The sequence below is a fragment of the Phocoena sinus genome, chromosome 11 (genome assembly GCF_008692025.1).
Source record: "Phocoena sinus isolate mPhoSin1 chromosome 11, mPhoSin1.pri, whole genome shotgun sequence".
Classification (NCBI taxonomy): domain Eukaryota; kingdom Metazoa; phylum Chordata; class Mammalia; order Artiodactyla; family Phocoenidae; genus Phocoena; species Phocoena sinus.
In genome coordinates, this window is record NC_045773.1 from 54,537,017 (window position 1) to 54,562,420 (window position 25,404).

At 39.6% G+C, this 25,404-nt stretch overlaps 1 protein-coding gene across 7 annotated transcripts in view; it reads right to left on the minus strand.

The window, feature by feature from the left end:
• RBMS3 (RNA binding motif single stranded interacting protein 3) overlaps positions 1-25,404 on the minus strand; it is a 738,234-nt gene that overhangs the window by 245,987 nt on the left and 466,843 nt on the right. The window lies entirely within an intron of this gene.

Genomic DNA, 25,404 nt, shown 5'->3' on the forward strand with positions numbered 1-25,404 from the left:
TTCTTGCCAGAATGCTTCTCATAGAAGCAATGTCATCAGTGAAAATCAAACTTTCTGTCTAGCCTTCCTTAGAAAAGTCTAATAAACTTTTATTGCAGTTGAACTAAGGTAGGTATGTATATTCTATGACCATAACTAGTGGTTCTATTACCACTCTAACTACTGTCACCACTAGTTACTAATGTTGCATTTAGTGAGTGTTCATAACATGCTAGGCATTGCTTTAAACACTTGATATACATTATTTCATTCAATATTTCCAGTACATATAATTGTTACTACTTTACAGTGGACAAAATTGATCCCTAACTTGGTCTAAGTTATACAGCTCTTAAGTGTCAAAGTCAGGGCTAAAACCTGGGGGTATCACCAAAGTCCATGGGCTTCCCTGTCTTTCTATAGTGCCTTCCACTGCACCAATGGGGAGAAAAGAAGTGTCCTAGGACAGCATTTATCATCAGCCTCAGCATCAATGGGGAACTTTCTAGAAATGCAAATTCTTAGGCCCCACCTTGGAATCAGAAACTTGAGAGTGGGCCAAGTGATCTGTGTTTTGACAAGCCCTCCAGGTGAGTATGATGACCGCTCAAGTTTGGCAATCACTTCCATAGACCACAGTTAAATATTTATATGTGAATGAGATTATGAAGCAGTAGTGCTTAAATAAGCTTTGCTTAATAGAATGGGAAATCAAACAACAACTGCTAGCATTATTTCTAAGTGTGTGAATATCTTCTATTTCACACAATGAATTAATAAGTTGGAACTTAGTTGTACGCATGTCTCAAAGCACAGACAAAAGCCTGACATGATTGATCATTAATATCAAAATAGATCCCATATTTAAATGAACTATTATATTTTAACAAACACAACAACTTTAACTTCAAGAAGAAACATGATTAAATTGGAAAAAGCAACTCTGAAGTCTATAGGAAATGACATTATATAATAGTAAAATATCTTTTGTGCAGAGATGATATATACTGTAGCAAATTTGAGGTTTTAAGCAAAACGAAAAATACAATAAACAAAATTCCAAATATTATTACAGATCAAGAAATAGTTTTGGCATGAAACTAAGCTCCATTACTTTTAATAACTCTAAATATTCAGACAGGCCATAATATTTTTATTAAGCTTTGAGATGAATAAGATCTATTATTAGGTTCTTTTTGAAACATAGTTTAGTTTTCAAACTTTTTGATCACCATGAAAAACAGTGCAAATAAACAGGTAATCAATCAGGAAAAGATAACAGCTTTAGTATTTGGGAATAGTGTATATGTAGAAACTGTACAACTGTAGTCTCTCTCTCTCTCTCTCTCTCTCTCTCACACACACACACACACACACACACACACACACACACACACACATCCTGCTAATTAATAGCATGATCCTAGAGAGAAAACAGAGATGATATTATTTTTTTCCTAAGTGGACATGATCCCCCGCCCAAATGCTGGGGTGATGAAAAAAGAAAAAAAAACCTAAAAGAAAAAAAAAAGTGGTGTTTCAGATACATAATAACAAACCTATGTATATATGACTTTTGACTTTATATTATTTTACTACTCATCCTTTAATTTTAATCTTCACATCATCATTCCAAAGGTAGCTAGGCAAATATCATCATACTTATTGGATAATGAGGAAATGGAGGCATGAAAAATTCATCATCTCACCCGAGGACAATCCAATAATTAGTGACAGGGTTCAAATTAAATTTAGTCAGATTTTCTATCTTCCATCTCAGTGTATTTTTCCAGTAGGCCAAAGTTTCCAAAGTTTCAATCATTCACATATCATCTTAGAAAATTTGCCAGCCATGTACTATAAGTTTATTTACTTAAAAGGTTTCTTTTGCATTAATTAATTTTTATTTATTTTGGCTATGTTGGGTCTTTGTTGCTGCATGCAGGTTTTCTCTAGTTGCAGCGAGTGGGGGCTACTCTTCGTTGTGGTGTATGGGCTTCTCAACGTGGTGGCTTCTCTTGTTGCGGAGCATGGGCTGTAGGTGGGCGGGCTTCAGTAGTTGTGGTGTGTGGGCTCTAGAGCACAGGATCAGTAGTTCTGCTGAGTACATGGGCTTAGTTGCTCCATGGCATGTGGGGTCTTCCCGGACCAGTGATCTAACTGTGTCCCCTGCACTGGCAGGCGGATTTTTAACCACTGTGCCACCAGGGAAGTCCTCAAAAGTTTTCTTTAAATCAAAATATCTTTGGGCCTAAGTAAATCCATTGAAAAAGATAACAGTATGTTGCTACCATAGCTAAAAAGCCAGTATCACTTGGCATAAGTAGGTTACTATCAAAATTGGCAACAAATTCACATGATTAAATTATATTAGATACTGTTTGTTCACAGAAGATTGTGACCCTGGTGGTTGACTCTCTCTTAGTAACAAATGAGATTCGTAATTAAGAGAGGTATTAAGGGGCTTCCTTGGTGGCGCAGTGGTTGAGAGTCCGCCTGCCGATGCAGGGGACGCGGGTTCGTGCCCCGGTCCGGGAAGATCCCGCATGCCGCGGAGCGGCTGGGCCCGTGAGCCATGGCTGCTGAGCCTGCGCATCCGGAGCCTGTGCTCCGCAACGGGAGAGGCCACAACAGTGAGAGGCCCACGTACCGCAAAAAAAAAAAAAAAAAAAAAAAAAAAAAAAGAGAGGTATTAAGCACACTAGGACCAGACAGAGTCTTTTTCCTGTGAAGAATCAGAATTGAGAAAGAGTTGAGAGAAGAAAAACTTTCCTATGATGTGATTTCTGGAGCTTATACCCTAGATCAACTCAAGTTCCCGTGGGAGTTCCTGCTTAACCCAGAGAGTGGGCTGCAGAACATGGCAGTCCCATGAATGGGTTGGCATTTGCCCAACATTCTGTATACCTTCATCCTTAATGAGGCTAAACAACCATAAGCAACTAATCCCACTAGTGAAGCATAGTGTACAGATCTAAGTAGCAGTACACCAGTGTATCCTGATTCAAATCCATTTCCAAATTCCGCAAGTGTAGGATGCACTGCAACTTCTCAAAATGGTGTGTAATTAACATACGGAGCTTAATACACAAGAGATTGCCCGGTAGCTATTTTCTGAATCCAAATTCAAACAGCAAGGCCAACTCCTTAATCTGTATTCACAGAGACAGTACAGAATTGGAGAGTGTCATTCCTTAGTTTGTATTTACAGGAAGAATACAGCATTTGGGCAGTGTTATTCATTAAGTAATTCTCTCCTTTGAAATACAATATAAGTCTTGAACATATTCGTTGATGACAACAGAATTTAACTTCTGCATAGAATGAACTTTAAAATAATATATGCATTTATATTTTTATTTTCAGTTTTATATTTATGTACCACATTTATGTAAATAGATGGGCTCTTTCAAAAGGTTCTTTGGCACTATGAACCTAAAAGAATGTGCCTTTTAAATCTGCAGAAAAATAACTCATGTGATACCTGCAATCTAGAATCTTTTTGAAATCTTTTTGTTTTTTAACTTAAATTTTCATGATCATTTAGCTCCAGAATGGACCTAAAGGAGCATCTTGTCCAATCTGATATTTAACAGATGGGAAAAACAAAAACGAAAACAAGCTAAAATAGTGCTTATGACTTACTCAAGGCCACTCAGCTAAATAGTAACAGGCTAGAGATAGAACCCATATCCTTTCATACCTGATCCAATGTTCTTCCCAGTTCTTAACACTGCCTTTCCTCCTAAACATCAATGAATAACAGATGGCAAATTGTGGTTCAAAGGAATATTTGCACATACAAGAATAAATATCTCTGAATCCCTTATTTTATTCACTTTTGCTTATTCATGAAGTAGCTTTAGTTACAGAGGTAAGGCTACAAAAAAAAAGGATTCCTAGCCTTAGTCAGCATTTCACACATCATCAACTGAGTGAATACTCTGCAGTGTATGCTAGTCTGTAAAAGTATATGACTACAATTCATACATCTATTACATTTAATTGACCATCTCACCATAAGTAACTCCTCCATTTTGCTCTGTTTCTGTATCTTTTCATCTGTATGGGGATTTCTTGATCTACTATTTAGTTTTGTCAAAAGATTGTGAAAAAATTAGAATGGTACCCTCTCCATCGTTAATGGGAGCACAGACCTTGTCATTTTACGTAAGAATATAAAAATTCTTTTTCCTGAAATGACTTCATTTTTCTCAGATTTTTAGTGTTAGGTTTATTGGTACTCATTTGCTTTATTACAGTTGAAGACAATGTCAGAACATTTCAAGGAAGCTTAGCAAATGAATACAAATGGAGGGCAAAATTATTGCTCATATATAGATCAAAGGTTATGTCTGGGGCTGTGTTTTTTGGATACACATTATGACTATTATATATACATGATTCTGGAAAAGGTAACTACCTTTGAAGAAGATTTCAACACTCAATCTGACAACACTCATGCTTGATGAAATTATATTTAAATATTCAGGAAGTAGTTATTGGCATTAGGAATTTTAGAGCAATGTTTCTCAAGCCACCTGTGGTGGGGACCATTTTTATTTCCAATCTGTCACAAACCAACATTTGCAAAATATTTACATTTTTCAAAGTTAATAGAAAAAATTAAGAGACATACAAAATGCAAGTTGCAAGTTTTTATTACTACATTAAACAAACCAAAATTACATTTGGATTAAATGTCATGCTAATGTGAACTTGTTATAAAAGGTTTTAAATGCTTACTCTCTATTTCTGTATGTATTTCCTTGTGAACAAGTACCATTTGGTGGACCAAATTTTAACACTGTTTTAGGGGACTAGTTCCTATTTTTTTCCACGATAATATATTACACTATGGGTCTTTCTAAGTTATTAGTTTTTGCCTACTTTACATACTATCAAGTTTTTATTAAATCACAAAATTATGTGTAATCAATTTACAGTCACTTTTAACTGTTAGGTGGACAAAGCTGTCTCAAGATGAATTGTCCTGAGCAGTGGTGACAAAATATCCTGAAATATCCTGAAGATGTTTGTAACAACTCTAAAGCAACCTCGTGACTGTAATACTTTAAAAACAAATTGAAGGGGATGTTCATATAGACTGAAGATAATAATATTTCCTTACATGCAGCAGAGTTTTACAGCACTTAAGGTGTTTCAGGGACATTTATTTTATTTTGTATGGCCCTTTATAATAACTCTAGGCAGTAGATAGGGCAAGAGCTATAAACCCCCCTCTACCAATGAGAAGATTGGTTCTAAGATCTTAAGAGGGATACAAAAATCCCATGGCAAGTAAGTGAATAAATGACATCAGAAGTGATATTTTTTGACTCTTGACCCTTTCTACTACAATACGCCAACTCTGGGGATTGCCTATAAATACTGCCAGTCCATGGATATCACCAGTAGAAAGAAAAATCAATGGGGAGACAAAAGCACAATTGTTTTTTAATGGGATAGCCTATTTTAAATGCTGTAGCAATTTAAAAATTAATAATAAAAAAATAAAAAATAATAAACAATAATAAAAATGAAATGTTTTACTTCTCCCCCAAAACAGAAGCAGGGAGTTGGAGCCTCCTGCATTAAGAAGCTACCCTAAAGGCATGGGAGGTTTTAGAATTAGTTGAACACTAACTTTGTACACAGATGCTCTTACTCTTCTAGTAACATCAACACACACCCCTTACTGGTTGTTTCTGTGGAGAACCCTAACTAATACAGTGTGTTAATTTTTTTCAAATCTGTTTTGCCATAAATATATAAGGGCATATGCTCAGCTCTGACCTTCACAGTTGGACCTCTGTGTTCCCTAGCTACAAAGTCACGGCCTTGGACCGGGTAAAGAGGGAGAGCCAGAGCCTTCCCTTATGATGGGGGCTCTAGAAGCATTCATTTGAGGTAATACATTAAAGACCATTAGAGGGAAAATAAAGAAAGACTGCCAAGAGGTAGGCTTTCACCCCTAAATGGTGCCCAACAAGTGTGTCCTCTGTCTTACTGGCTAAGCAATGAAGGGGGTGTCCTCTGTTTTCAACTGTCTTCTCCCTCCGCTAAAAGCAAGAAGGTGATTTCTCTTCCCCTGATTTCACATACTGATGGAGTCAGAGGAGAGCCTCTACCAGTTTTTCCTCCCATGGCACCAATAAGAACAATTTCCCTAAAATAATAACCAATAAGAACAACTTCCCTAAGGAACACATGTTTTAAAAGAAGGATTTCATTGTTTCAGACTCCATGTAAGCACAGCATTGGCAACTGGCATTCTCATCCCCAAGTTTAATCAGGGAGGGTGCGGTTAATTCTGTATAACACACTCAGCAAAGAAAGAGAAACTGTTTCTAGTGCTCAGGACAACCTGAACACTGGGTTGTGTATGTTATTCTTTAAGGCAGGGCTGGCTTAAAGCAGCCCTTGGGTTGAGATGAGCAGTGAAGTGTTATGAGCCCCTTGAGTCTCCATGACTGAATTAGAGTTACCTGTGGTCCTGGGCCAGGTGGCCAGGTGGGATCCTGGCTCTCCTTGACTTCTCCCTCCATATGACCTCATGAGCTCAGCCCAGTATCACCTGATGGGATGGTTTCTCCTGTGAGAAAATGCTAAATTAACATTTTACAATATTGAGATCTCTCTATAGTTTTATCGTAATGTACTGCTATATCACAAAGACATATGGTTTTGTACTCAGGGTCCTGATGGTCAAAAGTGTGAACAGGAAACAAAACTATAGAGAAACAAACTCAATATTGTAAACAAATCTCATCCCCTTTCCTCAGTCTCATTCACCTCTCTGAAGGGGGTCACCCTGCCATGAGCTCTGGGATACAAAGTTGTCACTTGGTTCGTTGACAATGACCGTAATTCTCCCTCAAACAACTGGAATTCTGGAAACGGCATGAACATGGCCATACATTTGCTATGGCACCCTATTAACTTCTTCTGGAATAATCATCACAACACATACAAAGACAGAACAGATGCAAACCATTTCCGTGTCTTCTGCCCAGAATATGACAGCATAGACTTGCCGAGGCTCACAGGCATATTGGGAACACACACAAATGTGTCACTGAGCGAGGTATAAAGATATTAGGGACAAAGAATTCCACTCAAGGGCAACCATTCCCATTGTGTTCTATGTCAATGATACCCCAGAGCCCAGCACCAATGGTAACTCCTGGAGTTGTGCAATAGAACTTGGGTGGCAAACACTATGTCCCTTGGGAGTAGGACAGCCTGATAAAATACAGGACATCCTGTTAAATTTGAATCTCTGTGTGAAACCACAAGAAATTTTTTAGTATAAGTGTAATAGCGAAGAACAAATCAGACTCCATATTGGATCTGTTTCTTTTACTTTGACCTTTGTATGCTATTGCTTTTGCTACAAGTTAAAAATGTTACCTGTAGCCTGATATATACGGGGTAGTCCATTCTTAAGGTTCTGGCCTTTAAAGTTATAATACTTTCCATTCATACAGAGATAAAAAGTTGCAGAACAGAGAATTACCTTTGTTTTACTGGAGGTTTACAGGAATATCATGACCAGATCAACTTTAATAGCAGCAAGAGCAAAAGATTCCGGCACCAAGAGGTTTGCAACAACCAACCACACCCTCTCCCCTTTTAGTATAAAAGAAGCCTGAACTCTAACTCAGGGATGGTTTTTTGGACACAAGTGCACCGTCTTCTCAGTCCTCTGACTTTCCAAATAAAGTCACTATTCTCTGCTCCAACAACTCATCTCGATTTATTGGCCTGTCCTGAGGTGAGCAGTACAAGCTTGGACTTGGTAACATAAGTATGTCCCAAATATTGCACGGGACATAGTCGTACTAAAATATTCATTGCTACATAGGATTAATATTATTATCAAGTCATATAACTTACTTGTTGTTATATAGGACTCATTATTAGCACTGTATGGCACAATATTACCTAATATTTATTTTAAGCTTACTGTGTGCCACACACAAGGCTTTAAAATTATTTAAATTCATTATGGGTCTATTCCTTAAAACAGCCCTTGAGATAGATATGGTTAATGTCCTTATTTTACATGTGACAAAGCTGAGGTTATAAGAAGATATGCAATCGTCCGAGGTCACACAGCTGTTAAATCCAATGAGAATTCAAATCCCCATCTATTTGATTCGGAGACCTGAGATTTCAACGTAACACAGTGTGTTTAATGGCTGGCTCACAACGTTTTCTGATAGATCAACGGGAAGGAGCCAGCAGTGGCTGGATTCCTACAGGTGTTCAGCGTGTAAACCTACTTGGAAGCACAATTCACCTTTCAAAGAATGGAAATCCCTTCATCCTACTGAGGGAATGAGTTCACAAAAGACCCAAAGTTAAGTTTTGTTTTCAAGGCTGGCACAAGAAAAATTTCTCAAGTTGCTAAGAAAAACACACCTGGCTAGTTTTCCTCTAACCTCTATTACATATGGATACATTGAAAACGTATATGCTGCATATACAGAAAGTGAAAAATTACAGCTTTATACATGAAGTTGCATTGCTGTTTTGCTTAAACCCACTTTTATTCCTAAATTGTCCAATGTCAATTTCACAGGAAACTGGCTTTGTAAAGCCATGTATATTTCACGTGGAATAGGGAAAGAGGACACAGTCAGCTCTACACCAGCAACGTTTTTTAGAAAACAAATTCAGCTATACATTTAAATCCTGTCAGTCTAAGTGAAGGATGGCATATCCTAGGCTTATTTAATCCTAGCCTTTCTGAAAAGAGCTGGAAAAGGCTGCAGAACATGTGATGGCCTACAATCCTTAACATTAGCTTGGAGAAAATGTATGTGTGTGTGTGTTTGTGCATGTGTGTTTGATTACCACCATGAAAACTGATCTATCAATGCAGGAATGAAGCAGGTGGGAGAAGGAAGCCAACTGGGTGCTACCAGTTTGCTTCACTTCTTGCATTTCTGGTATTAACAGCATGACCTTGGTAGAGAAATAGCAAACAAGAGGTGCACAGTAGGTTGTAGATGTTCAAATGAGATAAACCACTTTACCTTTGAAAAGCATAACTTCCATCATCAATGCCAGCTTTTATTTGGCATATATATTAATTGCGATTTTCTTAAAACTCACCAGTAGGAAAGAGATGAGTTTTATTCTTAACGTGACTCAACATCGAGTTAAATTATGTCACCAGGACTTCCTGGAAGACAGATGAGAAAAGCATGCATGCATCTCCATTTTCCCCCAGTTCTGTTTACAGGAGTCCTGGGCTCTTTGCCAGCACACCTGAGCAACTGGAGGCCCACAGGGTCACAATACGGATCCCAGTCAAAGCCACTTGTGGATTTACATATCTTGACTCAAGCTACTTTACTAAATGGATCATCCTCTTATTTTTTATACTACTGACCATTCATTCACTCACTCATCAAACATTTAATCCTCTAGTATATACCAGCCACTGAGCTAAATCCTGACAACAGAGACATGATGGGCCATGATTCTCACCTGCCACAGAGAGTTCGGCCTCGTGGCTAGTTTACAGCTAAATTTCACCAATAAAAGCTATTTCTCATTAGCAAACACATTAGTGCAGGCAAGGATGTAGACATCGGCCTCCTATGCTCTTACTGTCCATAACTTGAAATTCTATTTTCTTCAGTGTGGTGATTAGACAGTCTAAATTATTTCTAAATGGTGTCTCAGCTATGTCATGAACACAAAAATTAATTCTTGAAATATATAACCCCCTAGGATATATTAAGCCTTAAGACAACCAAAATTTTCAATGTGGGTTCAACTATTTATATATTTCAATTTTAACAAAAAGAAAAACAAATTTATTTATAAACCTCCAGAAAATGTTGGGTAGGAATAATCTGTAAAAGATAGTGACATGGTGACTCTGGCATTTACCAGTTCTATGACATTAACTAGCTATCATTTCTCAGCAAATTTCCTGAACTGTAAAGGGGAAATACTACTAATTACTTCAGAGTTATTATGAGAATTGAATGACACAATATACTAAAAATTTAGTGGAGTTCCAGACACATAGGAGAAGCTCAGTAACTCATTATCCTTTCTATAATTATGAGTAATTATAGAAATAAAGAAATTTAGGACATTGTAGAAGGACAGTTACTAACTAAATGTAAGTCATGTTCATAAAAGAGCAATTACTGCTATTTATTTATTTATTTTAGATTTTTAAATGTGGACCATTTTTAAAGTCTTTATTGAATTTGTTACAATATTGCTTCTGTTTTATGTTTTTGTGTTTTTTTGGCCCCGAGGCATATGGGATCTTAGCTCCCTGACGAGGGATCGAACCTGCACCTCCTACATTGTATGGCCAAGTCTTAACCACTGGACTGCCAGGGAAGTCCTGATTATTGCTATTTAGAATCTGTCCCATTGCATTCCTCATAGGTGCAAACTTACTAGATACTATATTAAATTACATGGATGTTAGGGTATGTTAGGGTACATATTAAACTGATGATAAGATCCTTAAAATGTGGCCATTGGATCAGCAAGGAGAATCTAGAAATATATTGCAGGGGGGAAATCTAGAAATATATTGCAGAGCACTGTTCCTGTCATTTATGAGCTAAAAAGATTAATGATTTATTACTAGGCTCATTAATCAAAACTGTGGCTGTTTTTTTTTTTTGTAAGGAGCAATCCCATGGTTGAAGTCAATTAGCCCACCAAAGCTATTACACCAAAGAAGTTGCAGTGTTATTCAGACTTCCCCAGGAGTATTTAGAGTATAAAATAAATGCTATTATTCAGAAGATACCAAATTGCTAAGCTCCTTAAATTCATACAATTGGGAACCTGCAGTACATTAACATGCTGAAACTCATTAAGCGTCTTTTTCCCCCAGCTTTAGAGTCCTGGCATTCTCAGCACAGTTAAGAACAATAACGTGCTCCAGGCTTCCAAGGAGAAAGTGACTTGTGCTCCTCCAGCCCCACTTCAATGAATCACTGAGGCAGAACTGTCACCCACCCTTTGAGGCAGTGGCTGCTTCTGCTGGATGACCCTAACACCTGAATAGGACTGCAAAGTTAGCTCATACGGTGCGTACAAGAGGACAGAAAAGAGTAGCAAGTTTATGGCCACCATTTATCTTTACTTTCTCAGAGCTCTCTTTAAAACATTCTGGAATAAATATTCAAAATGTTAGGATTTAACCCATAAAATAAGAATCTATGAGACTCTTTTTTTAATTGAAGTATAGTTGATTTACAATGTTGTGTTAGTTTCAGGTGTAGAGCAAAGTGATTCAGATATATATAACAGTTAGGGTTAGGGTTAGGGATACACACACACACACACACACACACACACACACAAATATTCTTTTTCAGATTCTTTTCCTATGTAGGTTATTACAGAGTACTGAGTAGAGTCCCCTGTGCTATACAGTAGGTCATTATTGGTTATCTATTTTATATCTAGTAGTGTGTATCTGTTAATCCCAGACTCCCAATTTATCCCTCCCTCTTTCCCCTTTGTTAACCATGTTTGTTTTCTGTGTCTATGGGTCTATTTCTGTTTTGGATATAAGTTCATTTGCATCATTTTTTTTTAGATTCCACATATAAGCAGTATCATATGGTACTTGTCTTTCTTTGACTGGCTTACTTCACTTAGTATGATCATCTCTAGGCCCATCTATGTTGCTGCAAATGGCATGATTTCATTCTTTTCTATGGCTGAGTAATACTCCATTGCTCTACTGCATATACGTACCACATCTTCCTTATCCATTCATCCGTTGACGGACATTTTGGTTGCTTCCATGAAACTCTTCTTATGTAAGTGATTAACTAAATAAATGAGGCATCTTTAAAGTAGGATGCAAACTAAAACTGTGGAAGGAATGTTGGAATTACAAAATCACTACTTAGGGGGCTTCCCTGGTGGCGTAGTGGTTGGGAGTCTGCCTGCCGATTCAGGGGACGTGGGTTCGTGCCCCGGTCCGGGAAGATCCCACATGCCGCGGAGCGGCTGGACCCGTGAGCCATGGCCGCTGAGCCTGCGCGTCCGGAGCCTGTGCTCCGCAACAGGAGAGGCCACAACAGTGAGAGGCCCGCGTACCGCAAAAAAAACCCAAAATCACTACTTGGTAACAATAATAGTAACAACTGACTTACGCAAGAACGATCAGTGTATGTGTCAACACGTGAGTGAAAATTTGATGAGAACTAGGAACTGTACATAGTCTCAAAGAATTTTCCCCAAAAGGTTACTAATTACAAGAGGAAAATAGTAACTTTTCCATGGAGATACCTTGCTGACCACATCTTTTGGTCAGTCACATCACCAGCATGAAGCAGGTGGACATCAGGTCCCGCCCACCCCGCCCCCTGTGTGATGCACCAGAAGGACAGGACTGCTCTGTAGCCTTCCAATAGTGAAAAGTTGAACCCACTCATTGGAAAACATCGGACAGCCCCAAGCTGAGGGACATTCAATGTACTATAATTGGCCTTTAATCTTCAAAAATGAAGAAATGGGGGCTTCCCTGGTGGCGCAGTGGTTGGGAGTCCGCCTGCCGATTCAGGGGATGAAGGTTCGTGCCCCGGTCCGGGAAGATCCCACATGCCGCGGAGAGGCTGGGCCCGTGAGCCACGGCCGCTGAGCCTGCGCGTCTGGAGCCTGTGCTCCGCAATGGGAGAGGCTGCAACAGTGAGAGGCCCAAGTACGAAAAAAAAAAAGAAGAAGAAATGATGAAGAAATACTGAAGAAGTACGATAGGTTGAAGGACACTAAAGAGACGTGACAAGTCCATGTAGGGACTGATGCTGGATTGAATCCTAGCTCCTGCCCTGATTAAATGCTTGCTTATTATAAAGGACCTTAGTGGGACATTAGATTAGACATTTTTAGTGTACTGAGGTTAATTTTCTGATTTTGATCATTTTACTGTGTATGAATGTTCTTGTCATTAGGAAGTACAACTGAAGTATTTAAGGATATCAGGGCATCACATCTGTAACTTTGTCTCAAATATTTTAGAATAATAATATTATTATGTATATATTTATAGAGAAAATGATAGAGCAAATGTGGAAAATGTTAAATATGTGGAAAATCTGGGTGGAAGGTGCTATGTGACTTTTGCAAATTTTTTTTGGTAACTTTTAAATTATTTGAAAATGAAAGTTAAGCAGCTGTAAATATAAAATAAACAAGCTATTAATCTTGATAGCTAAAATCCAAAAAAATAAATATCTATCATAAGTGCTTCACCTTACAAAAGAAATATAAGACAGTATACATTCTTTGTCTTGCATTCAAACTACACTCCCCGAAGATAGAAAGAACAAAAAATGTAGAATTCAGCATTTGTTTCCCCTAATACAATGTGATTCTTATAGTTAACAACACCCTGTACAGTGCACATCTGTTTGGCTCACATGTATACTCCTAGCTCCTGGTCTCCAAGAAAAGGATTTTGTAAAATGTTTGCCTAGGTGATTGAACAGAGAGAATGAAGATGGAGATTCAAACTGGATCTCAAGAATCTAGAAACAATAGAGCATAAAAGAAGAGCTAGATAAAATCTCTTTCAAGGCAGACGTAATTCTTTGCCAACACCGCCATCTCTCTGTGACCCTGGTAGGTTTCATCCCCATAGTGTAGCCCACATATGCACCATCAGGACGCTTCCCTCATTCGCAGACATGAAGTCGATGCTGTTGAGAGTCTGTAACCTCAGACACAGCATGGGCCAAGGCAGTGGTCACTGTAGATGAGTAATGCATGGATCACTGATTCTGAAATGAGGCAATGTTGCCCGTCAGGAGACATCTGGCAATATCTGGAAACATTTTTATTTGCCACAACTGCAGTGAGGAAGCTGATATCGGTATCCCATCACACAGACGAAAGCCCTCCGCAACAAAGAATTGTCTGTGAAAGACAGTATCTGTCATGCCAAACTTGAGATACCCTGGTATCCACCCCTTTAAAGTGGAAAAAACAACTATATGTGTGTGTGTGTGTGTGTGTGTGTGGTGTAAAAATACTGTCATTATATCTATCACTATATCATTCTATAGTTTATAGAAATATACCTAATAGACTCCCAGTGTTGATTTGGTTATATTTATTAAGGAGAACTTAAATATGTGCAAACATTTAATCAATGAGGTATATTGATATACCTCCGTTTATAGCTCCAATACAACTAGTAAACCAAGTGCACTTTAAAATTGCATAAAAGCAAAGTTGCATAACCACTACAATTAAAATATTAATGTGATATCATGGAGGATGTCATTTTGCCAAATCTAACTTGCCACTTGCCATATGAACATGCTACTGATTGCAGCAGGTATTTTTGAATTTCATGGGCTATGTTATTTTTGCCATGCGACATTCTGATTCTCCCGTCAATTTCTCTATTTGAATTGCTATGAAACCTTCATCTGAGCACAGCTTGCCAGGCTAACTGCTTTCATTTGGCCTAAAAGCATCATTTACTTGTTACGTCTGCCTTGTTTTCTCCTCATTAGCCCCTGACAGTGACAGTAGGTCTCCTTGGCACCATGCGATTATAGACACAAACACAGACACAGGCAGTGACATCAGCTGGCCAACCAGATGACCTCAAATATGCTTTCATAATCATTTCAAAGATTATCATAGAATGGAAAGTCCCAAATTTATAAATTCTCATAGGAAAGTCAGGAAGACCTAAAAACATTTCCACAAACTCCAGTGAGAAAGATGCCAATATAATGAAACACCACCAGGGATTTCCAAGGCTGATCGAGTTTCAAATCCAGAAGCAGTTACATATTATATTACATATAAGTTTACGTGTATACACACACACGCACATGCACATGCAAACACACACACTCTATAATTCTGGACTAGTGAGTTCACTTCCTTGACTGTCTCCTCGCCATTTAAAAGAAGGATACTGCTATCACAGGCTATCACACTAAGGGTTAAATGACACTTCATAGAGGTTAATATCTGTATCTTTTCCCCATCTAAGCTGCTGTACACATTCACTTGGTGCCTGCCTCTGTTTTCTTCTTAAGTAAATGAGAAACAAAATAAAATTAAGCACTTGAGGGAACAGGTAACTGGATCAATTTCAGAAGCTTACATTAAAGAATACACTAAATCAAAATGTATCTATTTACAGGTAATGGCATTTCACTTATCAGCTATTCAGTGAAAACTGCCTGCTTTAGCATAGAGGAAATCAGAAATCAAAGAAGACAGGTAGGAAGGGCAACGAGGACAGAAATCAAGGCTTTCTTTGATTTTTTTTCTTTCCCTCACTGTTTCCTTATGAACCTTTAAAAGAGTGGCAGATTAAGACTTACAACAGTTAAACAGATTAAGATTTACATAGAGAAAGGATTGGTGCATATCAGATTAACTGAAAAAAAATGACAAAATTCATAGGATTCAAAACATTTTCCAGGCAGGCAGAAAGGCCAAGTTCCTCCGCAGGAAAGCACTTCCTGTGCACAAGGAAAAGGGCCGGTGTGGCTGGGACACAGTGAGCCAGGAGACAGGGGCAGGAAATCATTCTGGAAAGGTAGGCAGGGCCCAGACCTCTGAGGGCACTGTAGCCCTGCTGGGTCTATGCATTTGGAACCAGGATTTTGTTCTTTTTTAAAAAGTTACTTTATATTAGAGTATAGTTGATTTACAATGTTGTGTTAGTTTCTGCTGTGCAGCAAAGTGATTCAGTTAAACGTATACATATATCCACGCTTTTGTAGATATTATTCCCATGTAGGTTATTACAGAATATTGAGTAGAATTAGAATTTTGTTCTTCATATGCAATGGGAAGGAATTGAAGTGTTCAAGTGGGGAAAAACATGATCTGATTTGTTGAGAAAATCAATTTGTTTCTAAGAGAATGGGGAGCTAAGACATAGGGGAGGGTTCCCATAGGCTGGGAAGCTTGTGCAGTAGATCATGAGAGTGATGGAGATGACAGTGGAGGTGGTGGAGAAAAGTGGACTTAAAAACCCCATTTTTCAGGTACATTCTACATACTTCCTCATGACTGGGAGATGAGGAATTTGAGAAGGGATTCAAGGATTATGTCAGGGTTTTGATTTGTATCTTCACCCACACAGTTACTCATTATTGTAACAGAAGACATGGAGGACCAAATTTGAAGGGAAAAATCTAAAACTCTCTTTTGGATCCTTTAAGTTGATTTATCCATAAGACATTCAGGTTTGTGATCTGATAAGAGTAGCGATGATGTGTAAATGTAAACACTCAGGAACCCTGGAATATTCCAAATCCAGTCTTATAGGCCATCTTGGCCAAACACATTTATAGAGCTGAGCAGATGAGAAGCCTGTTCTCTTTGCAAGCAAAGGAATGCACACATTGGACCATAAATTCTACACCAGAACCAAGGCACCTGCATGATAACCATGTCCAAAGCAAGTTCACAGCGGGAAATTAGAGTCTCTCTTCTCCTAGTTCAATAGGTTATCTTTATGCAAATTCTCCAGACTCTTAAGAAGAAGTACTTTTACAATGTACAAGTCCCCTTCAAGTTATCTGGTTGTAAAACCTTGAACTCAAAGCATGGTTTGCGGGTCAGCATCACTCGGGAACTTATTATAAATGGAGCATCTCAAGCCCCACCCCAAACCTGCTAACTCAGATGTGTATTTGAACAAGATCCCCAGGTAATTCATGTGTACAGAAGAATTTGAGATGCACTGTTTTAGAAGTTAAATCACTCTTGGTTTTAGGGAGGATTATTTGGCACACCTCTAGGTTCACAAGGTAAAATGAGGACAAAAACTGGCATTGTTCTCACTCAAGTGATTAGCTGGCCCGCATTCAGTGAGAAATGCTGCCATTAAAAACAAAAGGTATGAACTACACTCCGTATCTTGTAATAACTTATAATGGAAAAGAATCTGAAAAAAGAATATATATATATATATATATATATATGAATAACTGAATCACTTTGCTGCACACTTGAAACTAACACAACATTGTAAATGAACTATACTTCAATATAAATAAATAACAATAAAACACAAAGGGTATGTAAATATGTGTGCATGTGCTGACTTGGGGATGTATCCAAGATCCATTGCTGAATTTTTTAAAAGCTAGTTGAAGAACAACATGCAGGACAGGGTTGGAGATGATGCTCGGTGCTGGCAGTGCACACAGCATCCTTGGCCCATCTAATTAGCACACGACGGCGGTAGACACTCACAGGCACCATGGCCACTCCCAGGTAAGGTATGTGCAGGGTTTCTCTGCTCTGCCTTTTCCAGATCTGCAGAAGGATGCTAGTCCGGGCACAGGCACAAGCCAAGCTGCAGGGGAGTTTACAGTCTGGGGGCAAACGTCAAACAATGGGGTATGGACATTGACAATAAATGCTATAGCCCCCTCATCTGATGTGCATTGTGCTTGGGTCCTGGGAGGTATCCTAGCAACAAACAGGAGCTCCGACCGCCCACAGCCCAAATCTGCCTGTTAAAACATCCTTGTTGGACTTTCCTCCTGTCTCTATCTCATTTTCCCCACTCCTTAACTGCTGTTTTCCAGGATCACTTCCCAAATAAACTAAACACACTCAAATTCTTGCCTCAGGGTCTGCTTTGGGGGGTAAGAAAACTAATGCTATTCTTTAAAGTGTATGTAATACAGATAAGTGAAATACACAAGGATGTAGACTTGAATGCGTGTATGTGCATGGACAAAGATAAGAAGGTTTGGGCTTCCCTGGTGGCGCTGTGGTTGAGAGTCCGCCTGCCGATGCAGGGGACGCGGGTTCGTGCCCAGGACCGGGAAAACGCCACATGCCGCGGAGCAGCTGGGCCTGTGAGCCATGGCCGCTGAGCCTGCGTGTCCGGAGCCTGTGCTCCGCAACGGGAGAGGCCACAACAGTGAAAGGCCCGTGTACCGCAAAAAAAAAAAAAAAAAAAAAAGATAAGAACAAAAATGATAATGTGTGTCTCTGGGGCAGATGTTCATGAGAATTTTATCCCAGATATTTCTCTATTATCATTATTTTACATTGAATGTTATTTTTTTAACTAAAGGAAAAAAATTTTTTAATCAGAAAAGGAGATCTTTTTTAAAAAAATTGAAGTATAGTTATTAACAATGTATGTTTCTGGTGTACAGCAAAGTGAACATATATATATATATATTTGTTATATATATGTTTGTTTTCTATGTCTGTGAGTCTATTTCTGTTTTGTAAATAAGCTCTTTTGTATCATTTTTTTCAGATTCCACATATAAGTGATATCATGCGATATTTGTCTTTCTCTGAGAAGAGGATATCTTTTCCTCTCTATACTAAAGACAGGGCAGAAAACATCGGTGTACACAAAATTACATAATAAGAACTGTCAGTCATGATTGTTCTCCCTGGCTTCCATTTTCCACAAGAATCTGAGTATGACAATGGGTCCCTTCCAAAAGGGTGACTCTTCATGATTTTTTTTTCCCCTGAGACATGCAAAATGCTTATGGCAATATCCCAAGTCAAGGATCCAGAAAAGTCACAGGGCATAATGAAGAGATGTGAACAGGATATCATCAACTGGCCCTGCCACTAAATCATTTTTCTGCTTCTCCTCCTTCATTCTGAAGCCTACACTAAATTCCCCGAGCATCATGTCCTGTGTTTATGAGGTGAGTGAGAGGATTATAAGAGTTCAAGCCCCACATTTCTCTGCAGTCCTAATAGGTCAACAGCCCCATTCCTGTACACAAATTGTGTTCGATGTACAAAAATGTTAAAAGATTTTTAAAAATCGGCAATTTGGTAGTTCCGATTTAAAGGCTACCAACCCATAGAGATACCCAAAAAACTGGAGCTCATGATTTTATCATCAGTTTCATTTTCATGCTAGTAACTGACAATTCATATTTTAGCGATACTTGGTGTGAGGAGAGGGGCAGAGGATACAGGAAAAGAGGAAATGTGATTATTACAGAGATGAACACATAAGCCTAATGCAACACAGAGCTGAGGAAAAGATCCCCGACTGGAAGTGAAGAGAAAGTGTGTGGCAAAAGCTGAACAAAAACTACAATAATATCAAAAGAACAGAGCGAAGGGCGAGCAGCAGGTACCAGGGGTGATGATGGCTGCCTTTCATCAAGCATGTGCTGTGTGTTAAGCCCTGTCCTGCATTGTCTCCAACACTTATATTTAGCCTTCAAGGTGGATCTTATTGTCACCACTAGTTTGTAGATGAGTAAACAGTGGATAGAGGACTGGTCTAAAACCACACAGCCACCAGAGTCAAGGTTTAAACCCAGGCTGGTGACTCCAGAGCCCAGGCTCTTTAAAAACACCAGACTAACACCAATGACACAACTGTACCACCCCAAATCCAAAAATATATGTGTGTTAAAATTAAATGCTGTGTCTGAAATTAAAAGAATAATGTGTTATAGATGTGAGATATAGATATATATACACACACATACATACATATATTATATACATATAGTAACTTCTTGAGTTGTTATACCAGCCATAAAAGTGATTTACCAAGAGAGAAACAAATTAGAATATACATACTGACCCAGACTCTGTCAACAAAGCTTCAGCAAAACCAGAATCAATGAGGATAACATGGGGCAAATAAATAAAATAATAAAAAAGGAACGTGTTGGGGGACCTTGAAGATGGCGGAAGAGTAAGACGCGGAGATCGCCTTCCTCCCCACGGATACACCAGAAATACATCCACACGTGGAACAACTCCTACAGAACTCCTACTGAAGGCTGGCAGAAGACCTCAGACCTCCCAAAAGGCAAGAAACTCCCCACGTAACTGGGTAGGGCAAAAGAAAAAACAGAGACAAAAGAATAAGGACGGCACCTGCACCAGTGGGAGGGAGCTGTGAAGGAGGAAAAGTTTCCACACACTAGGAAGCCCCTCCGCGGGCGGAGACTGCGGGAGGCAGAGGGGGGAGTTTCGGGACCGCGGAGTAGTGCAGAGCGACGGGTGCGGAGGGCAAAGCGGGGAGATTCCTGCACAGACGATCGGTGCCGACCGGCACTCACCAACCCGAGAGGCTTGCTGCTCACCCACCGGGGCGGGCGGGGCTGCGAGCTGAGGCTCGGGTTTTGGTTTTGGACGGAGCTCAGGGAGAGGACTGGGGTTGGCGGCTTGAACATAGCCTGAAGGGGTTAGTGCACCACGACTAGCCGGGAGGGAGTTCGGGGAAAAGCCTGCACCGGCCGAAGAGGCAAGAGACTTTTTCTTCCCTCTTTGTTTCCTGGTGCGCGAGGAGAGGGGTTTAAGAGCGCTGCTTAAAGGAACTCCAGAGACGGGCGCGAGCCGCGGCTAAAAGCGCGAACCCCAGAGACGGGCGCGAGCCGCGGCTGAGGGCGCGAGCCCCCGAGACGGGCGCGAGCCGCGGCTGAAAGCGCAAACCCCAGAGACGGGCGCGAGCCGCGGCTAAAACTGCGGACCCCAGAGACGGGCGGGAGACGCTAAGGCTGCTGCTGCCGCCACCGAGGGGCCTGTGTGCGAGCACAGGTCACTCTCCACACCCCTCTTCCGCGGAGCCTGTGCAGCCCGCCACTGCCAGGTTCCCGGGATCCAGGGACAACTTCCCCGGGAGTACGCACGGCGGGTCTCAGGCTGGTGCAACATCACGCCGGCCTCTGCCGCAACGTCACGCCGCCTCTGCCGCCGCAGGCCCGCCCCGCACGCAGTGCCCCTCCTTCCCCCATCCCCCAACCCCCGGCCTGAGTGAGCCGGAGGCCCCGAATCAGCTGCTCCTTTAACCCCGTCCTGTCTGAGCGAAAAAACAGACGCCCTCCAGCGACCTACACGCAGAGGCAGGGCCAAATCCAAAGCTGAGCTCCTGTGAGCTGTGAGAACAAAGAAGAGAAAGGGAAATCTCTCCCAGCAGCCACAGAAGCAGCGGATTAAAGCTCCACAATCAACTTGATATACCCTGCATCTGTGGAATACCTGAATAGACAAGGAATGATCCCAAATTGAAGAGGTGGAATTTAGGAGCGAGATCTATGATTTTTTTCCCTTTTCCTCTTTTTGTGAATGTGTACGTGTATGCTTCTGTGTGAGATCCTGTCTGTATACTCTTGCTTCCACCATTTGTCCTAGGGCTCTATGCGTCCATGACTTTTTTTTAAAAATTCTTTTTCTTAATTAAGTTTAATTGTAATAACTTTATTATACTTTACCTTCGTTCTTTCTTTCTTTCCTTCCTTCCTTCCCTCCTTTAGACAACGAATCACCCCAAATTGAGGAGGTGGTCTCAGGGAGCAGGATTTATGATTTTTCCCCCTTTACCTCTTTTTGTGAAGGTGTATGTGTATGCTTCTGTGTAAGATTTTCTCTGTATAGCTTTGCTTCCAACATTTGTCCTAAGGTTCTATCCGTCCCTTTTTTTTTTTTTTTCTAAATATTTTTTAATTCAATAACTATATTATACTTTATTTTATTTTTACTGTATCATCTTTCTTTCTGTCTTTTTTCCTTCTTTCCCTCCTTCCTTCCTTCCTCCCTCCCTCCCTCCCTCCCTCCTTTCTTTCCTTCTTTGCTTCTTTCTTCCTTCCTTCCTTTCCTCCTTTCCTTCTTTCTTTACTCATACTTCTACTAATTCTCCCTACTTTTTCTCCCTTTTATTCTGAGCTGTGTGGATGAAAGGCTCTTGGTGCTCCAGCCAGGAGTCAGGGCTCTGCCTCTGAGGTAGGAGAGCCAACTTCAGGACACTGGTCAACAAGAGACCTCCCAGCTCCACATAATATTAAACGGTGGAAATATCCCAGAGACCTCCATCTTAACACCAGCACCCAGCTTCACTCAACGACCAGCAAGCCACAGTGCTGGACAACCTATGCCAAACAACTAGCAAAACAGGAACACAACCCCACCCATTAGCAGAGAGGCTGCCTAAAATCATAATAAGGCCACAGACACCCCAAAACACACCACCAGACGTGAACCTGCCCACTAGAGAGACAAGATCCAGCCTCATCCAGCACAACACAGGCACTAGTCCCCTCCACCAGGAAGCCTACACAACCCACTGAAACAACCTTAGCCACTGGAGACAGACATCAAAAACAACGGGAACTACGAAAGTGCAGCCTGCAAAAAGGAGACCCCAAACACAGTAAGATAAGCAAAATGAGAAGACAGAAAAACACACAGCAGATGAAGGAGCAAGATAAAAACCCACCAGACCTAACAAATGAAGAGGAAATAGGCAATCTACCTGAAAAAGAATTCAGAATAATGATAGTAAGGATGATCCGAAATCTTGGAAGTAGAATGGACAAAATGCAAGAAACAGTTAACAAGGACCTACAAGAACTAAAGATGAAACAAGCAACGATGAACAATGCAATAAATGAAATTAAAATCACTCTAGATAGGATCAATAGCAGAATAACTGAGGCAGAAGAACGGATAAGTGACCTGGAAGATAAAGTAGTGGAAATAACTACTGCAGAGCAGAATAAAGAAAAAAGAATGAAAAGAACTGAGGACAGTCTCAGAGACCTCTGGGACAACATGAAACGCACCAACATTCGAATTATAGGGGTTCCAGAAGAAGAAGAGAAAAAGAAAGGGACTGAGAAAATATTTGAAGAGATTATAGTTGAAAACTTCCCTAATATGGGAAAGGAAATAGTTAATCAAGTCCAGGAAGCACAGAGGGTCCCATACAGGATAAATACAAGGAGAAACACGCCAAGACACATATTAATCAAACTGTCAAAAATTAAATACAAAGAAAGCATATTAAAAGCAGCAAGGGAAAAACAACAAATAACACACAAGGGAATCCCCATAAGGTTAACAGCTGATCTCTCAGCAGAAACCCTACAAGCCAGAAGGGAGTGGCAGGACATACTGAAAGTGCTGAAGGAGAATAGCCTGCAACCAAGACTACTCTACCCAGCAAGGATCTCATTCACATTTGATGGAGAAATTAAAACCTTTACAGACAAGCAAAAGCTGAGAGAGTTCAGCACCACCAAACCAGCTTTACAACAAATGCTAAAGGAACTTCTCTAGACACGAAACACAAGAGAAGGAAATGACCTATAGTAGCGAACCCAAAACAATATATAAAATGGAAATAGGAACATACATATCGATAATTACCTTAAATGTAAATGGACTAAATACTCCCACCAAAAGACACAGATTGGCTGAATGGATACAAAAACAAGACCCTTATATATGCTGTCTACAAGAGACCCACTTCAGAACTAGAGACACATACAGACTGAAAGTAAGGGGATGGAAAAAGATATTCCATGCAAATGGAAACCAAAAGAAAGCTGGAGTAGCAATTCTCATATCAGACAAAATAGACTTTAAAATAAGGACTATTAAAAGGGACAAAGAAGGACACTACATAATGATCAAGGGATCGATCCAAGAAGAAGATATAACAATTGTAAATATTTATGCACCCAACATAGGAGCACCTCAATACATAAGGCAAATACTAACAACCATAAAAGGGGAGATCAACAGTAACACATTCATAGTAGGGGACTTTAACACCCCACTTTCACCCATGGACAGATCATCCAAAATGAAAATAAATAAGGAAACACAAGCTTTAAATGATACATTAAACAAGATGGACTTAATTGATATTTATAGGACACTCCATCCAAAAACAACAGAATACACATTTTTCTCAAGTGCTCATGGAACATTCTCCAGGATAGATCATATCTTGGGTCACAAATCAAGCCTTGGTAAATTTAAGAAAACTGAAATTGTATCAAGTATCTTTTCCGACCACAACGCCATGAGACTAGATATCAATTACAGGAAAAGATCTTTAAAAAATACAAACACATGGAGGCTAAACAATACACTACTTAATAATGAAGTGATCACTGAAGAAATCAAAGAGGAAATAAAAAAATACCTAGAAACAAATGACAATGGAGACACAACGACCCAAAACCTATGGGATGCAGCAAAAGCAGTTCTAAGGGGGAAGTTTATAGCAATACAAGCCCACCTTAAGAAGCAGGAAACATCTCGAATAAACAACCTAACCTTGCACCTCAAGCAATTAGAGAAAGAAGAACAAAAAAACCCCAAAGCTAGCAGAAGGAAAGAAATCATAAAAATCAGATCAGAAATAAATGAAAAAGAAATGAAGGAAACAATAGCAAAGATCAATAAAACTAAAAGCTGGTTCTTTGAGAAGATAAACAAAATAGATAAACCACTAGCCAGACTCATCAAGAAAAAAAGGGAGAAGACTCAAATTAATAGAATTAGAAATGAAAAAGGAGAAGTAACAACTGACACTGCAGAAATAAAAAAAATCATGAGAGATTACTACAAGCAACTCTATGCCAATAAAATGGACAATCTGGAAGAAATGGACAAATTCTTAGAAATGCACAACCTGCCAAGACTGAATCAGGAAGAAATAGAAAATATGAACAGACCAATCACAAACACTGAAATTGAAACTGTGATTAAAAACCTTCCAACAAACAAAAGCCCAGGACCAGATGGCTTCACAGGTGAATTCTATCAAACGTTTAGAGAAGAGCTAACACCTATCCTTCTCAAACTCTTCCAAAATATAGCAGAGGGAGGAACACTCCCAAATTCCTTCTACGAAGCCACCATCACCTTGATACCAAAACCAGACAAGGATGTCACAAAGAAAGAAAACTACAGGCCAATATCACTGATGAACATAGATGCAAAAATCCTCAACAAAATACTAGCAAACAGAATCCAACAGCACATTAAAAGGATCATACACCATGATCAAGTGGGGTTTATTCCAGGAATGCAAGGATTCTTCAATATACGCAAATCTATCAATGTGATAAACCATATTAACAAATTGAAGGAGAAAAACCATATGATCATCTCAATAGATGCAGAGAAAGCTTTCGACAAAATTCAACACCCATTTATGATAAAAACCCTCCAGAAAGTAGGCATAGAGGGAACTTTCCTAAACATAATAAAAGCCATATATGACAAGCCCACAGCAAACATCATCCTCAATGGTGAAAAACTGAAAGCATTTCCACTAAGATCAGGAACAAGACAAGGTTGCCCACGCTCACCACTCTTATTCAACATAGTTTTGGAAGTTTTAGCCACAGCAATCAGAGAAGAAAAGGAAATAAAAGGAATCCAAATCGGAAAAGAAGAAGTAAAGCTGTCACTGTTTGCAGATGACATGATACTATACATAGAGAATCCTAAAGATGCTACCAGAAAACTACTAGAGCTAATCAATGAATTTGGTAAAGTAGCAGGATACAAAATTAATGCACAGAAATCTCTGGCATTCCTATATACTAATGATGAAAAATCTGAAAGTGAAATCAAGAAAACACTCCCATTTACCATTGCAACAAAAAGAATAAAATATCTAGG